Source organism: Bactrocera dorsalis, chromosome 1, assembly GCF_023373825.1.
Source record: "Bactrocera dorsalis isolate Fly_Bdor chromosome 1, ASM2337382v1, whole genome shotgun sequence".
Lineage (NCBI taxonomy): Eukaryota > Metazoa > Arthropoda > Insecta > Diptera > Tephritidae > Bactrocera > Bactrocera dorsalis.
Window position 1 is genome coordinate 11,301,266 of NC_064303.1, and position 4,154 is coordinate 11,305,419.

Genomic DNA, 4,154 nt, shown 5'->3' on the forward strand with positions numbered 1-4,154 from the left:
TTTAAATTTAATTGTTAGTAAATTTATGCCAGGAGTAGTTTCGGGTTAAATGCATAGAGAATATACATATAAGCACGTTTGGCAAGTAATCAAAATATATGTAACATTTATGTGCGTGTCAAATAATACTACTAATATACTAAATTGAGTCTGTAGAGTTACTTAGTTGCAAGTAAATTAACCTTATTTATTTGATACTAACGTATTTGTTTGATTTTGTATAAGGAACTCGGACTTGTATGATAAGTGGTTTATAAACAACTATGTTTATATGTATTATGATGCGCAAGGAATTTCAATTAGAGTTAACATTTCATTTAATATTTATCTATTAGAAAAAATATACCGATCTGGCAAAGGCATCAAATATGATAGACACGCTGCTTGTAACATTCCGAAATCGAAGACAAAAAGCTGAGGATCATTTCCAATCCATTTATTGAGGCACGAAAGAAATGGTGGCAGAACTGAAAGTTGAAGAAGAAAACCAAGAATCAGCGGCCGACAAACACAAAGCGAAAATGGATGCGTGAGAACTTGCGAAGAATATTACAGGGTCTCAGTATACATTCCTCTGTTGGATACAATCGGCAAAGATTTGAGGACGCGTTTTTGTAAAGTAGTGGATGGATTTTAACTGAGTTTTCTGCTTCCAAAAAAGTATATGCTTTGTAACCCAAAGGAAAGGAAAATCCGACTGACTGAAATTGGAAACTTCAACTGCGATGTAGACCTATCTTGTGACGAATGCAAGCTTTTTCGACACTTTGCCGCATGAAAACGTGGCTGAGAAGAAACATGCTTCAAGATACATTGATCGGCCTGGCGTTGCTGCACACACATTTTCACATTGAAGTTACTGCAGGCAGAAGAAGTTCTCGAAAGATTCTAAAAACTTGGCCTACATCGTTTTGTTTTGTGAAAATTTTTTATTCAGTACCCAAACTGACTACAGTATTATAGATTGCAATGAAGTGTATGTCATTCGCACGTCAATTATTTATATAGTTTTTGAAGTTATACTTCTTATACGACGCCGGAAAAGGTTGCGATAGATTCTGGTTGCGCAACCTTCCATATAAAAGTAACGCAAAGTTGCGCAACCTCGCTCCATCCATATGAATGTAACGCAACCTTGTCTGCGAAGATGTGCGAGCAGCAAGCGAAGCGGTGACAATCGGCGATCGTTTGTTCGTTTCTTTCGGCACAGCTCGGCCGACACAACAACACAACACAATGTTCCATGCTTATGCTGTTGTTGTTTTTGTAAAACAATATTTCAATTTTTGGTTGGTGACATATTCATATGTGTGCGCATATGTATGTTTGTATGCTTGTGCATTATTGAAGTTATAGTTCTTTTTCTTTCGTTTGCCTTTTTGCGAATTCTCAACTATTTTACGTATGTTTTGGTTGAAATACTCTGCGTTGGCCTTTCAGAATCACACAGAATCTCAGTATATACATTAGACAACCTTTGCTTTGTTTACATACATATACTCACCTCTAAGAAATCTTAGGGTGTTGTGTAACACTCTTTTTGCTACTTTCATGGTTACCAGGGTGTTGTGTTAGCATTTGAGCTACATATAAATTTTAAATTTTGATGATCCACACTTTAAAATATATTAAATAATGCAAGTGTTTACGTTAGTTAAGTGATTATATATTGATACATTTTGAATCTTTGTTCATTTTTTTTTTTTTTTTTTTTCGGGCAATTTTTAAACAAGCTTCAAGTATTTCTAAATTTTTGCATGCAGTAGGATACAATCCTGGGTGGTAATTTGTCGTTTGACATAAGTGTACAAATTGACAATTCGTTAGCCGTTATAGGAAAACATCAATTGGAAATTGAGTTTAAACACAAACGTATGTATGTAGAAGATTTGAACAATACATATTAGTGTTAATTATATATATTTTTTATATTGTGGATAAGTGTTGTTGCTGAAATAAAGCTCGATTAAGGTAAGATGTATAAATATATTAGAAATATGTCGAAGTTTTTAATAAGTTTGTGTTTACAGAAGAATGCCGAAATCTTGTGTGAAATAGGCCTACCGGGAAAGCGAACACCTAAAAAAAGTCGGTAACGCGCCTTATTGCAAACCTCAGGGGTGGTGTGGAAAATGCAAAACTTAAAGATTCAAAAATAAATTATTAAAAATATTTATAATGTTAATAATTTTTTTTTTTTAATTTCGTTGGAATAAAGAGTTTATGTTAAATACGTATTGACTAAGCTTTATTAAAAAATTCGTTTACTATTACAAATTAAAGTCCACAAATTTGCATTTTTTACAATTATTTATTATTATGGTTCGTTTTCTTTTTTTGCATTGGAATGTCTTTTAACAAAAGTCACACCAACAATCAATGGCACTACTAAACTAGCTTCTGCATACACCTTAACTGGTGAAGCTTCTTTCTTTATTTTACCCCAAGAAATAGCCTCATCTGGTCGAGCACCACTGTCACTGCCATTGAATTCCGAAGCTGTGTTAATAAAAACGGAATAATCGGCTCCATTTCTCATTAAATTCGCATTGCATATGTGATGCTTTATTATACCGCCACCAATTATAATCATGCCCGATTTGGTGGCTTTCACAGCCATAGTGTTTAGACGTCGCAAATCGGACAAAATATCTACCACTAATACGGGGTGACGGAAAGAGAGGAAATACATCATGTCACCTAGGCTACCATCTGTAAGGGCAGGGCTAAACACAGGTATTTTATGTTTTGCAGCCCAGTAGTATATTAAGCTGGTGTCGTTTATCCTTTCCCCAAGTCGTTGCATAATACGAGAAGGAGACCAAATCATGCCCTTTATTTTTTGCTCTTCAACCATTTCATCAAGTAGCGGCATGAGCCAATCCTCGAACTTGCAATAGTTATCGTTCGGTACAAGCAAATTATCTATACGATTTATACCACGATCCCCTAAATCTCGGCCAGATAATTCGAATGATCCCATGTACGTGGGTGCTAGGCATTTAATAAACGCCACCCGCTATCGTTACTACACAATCCACCATTTGGTGTTCAACGAGGAATCGTAATGTCTCCCGTAATCCCGACTAGATTAGATGTAAATCCAAGAAATATTGTACAGCTATGTTTTCGTCTAATGAATTCATCCGTTTCATGCAAATCGGCTTCTTCAGGTTTCAACGGCTGCTGCCTACAATCAAGCTAAGAATATTTTAAAATACATAAACTTTTCCATAATAAAATGGTTACATTACCATTAGATTGATTTCTCTTATTGCCAACCGAAGATTAGTAGCTTGAAACCCCGTATTAACATACGACTCAAATAATTTTGAGTAGTCAATTCCTTGATTTCAATCATAGCCCCGCACAATGGGTATGTTTTCCGTGTGTTTTTTCATTTCGTTTAAGTACCGCTCCTTTGACGATATCTGGTTCAACGGACATTTTCTATTGTATAAAACCTATGTTCACTCCAATTATTAAGCTTTAAATAAAATATTTAGTAACTTTATACAAACTAAACTTTGTTTTGATTTAATTTAAATGTTTGAATATGGAAAGCTGCACCTTTTATGTTTTCTGTCGGTCAAATGTAAACAAATACATTCAGAAGAAAACTCACCACCGAGAAATCTAAAAACAGGGCTGAATTTTATTATTAAGAACTCACTACAAAAAGAATATTTGAATATCAGTAAATGATATTTTTATGGGCGAATTATTGCACACTATGGCATTTAAATCACCTATCGGTAAATATATAAACATTTTCTGTTATATTAAGCAACAATATTTATAGTTTTTTTTTTAGTAAGGTAAATTTGCTAAGTATTTACTACCTCAATTTATACAGCACTGCGTTGCTACAGGTTGCTACCACTGAAAATCCAAGATGGCCGCTATTCACCCCCCAGAAAGCTACCACGAAAAGGTTATCTACTGTATATACTGTGCACAGAATCATTTCTGTGGTTTTGAAACTGACCCACGAGGTATATGGTTTTATCTGGCAGCGTGAGATTTAAGAAAATCGCTCGCTTACAAGGGATAAAATGACTTCTGAGTGGCGATTTTAATGAATAAATTCACAGAATCATTTCTGTGCTTTTGGAAATCTATACTAATAAATATTTTTTTCTTACTAATAGAAA

General features: G+C 34.4%; 1 pseudogene; it reads right to left on the reverse strand.

The window, feature by feature from the left end:
- Positions 1–2,175: 2,175 nt before the first annotated feature.
- LOC125778495 (probable deoxyhypusine synthase) lies at positions 2,176–3,641 on the reverse strand (annotated as a pseudogene).
- Between the last annotated feature and the right edge of the window lie 513 nt (positions 3,642–4,154).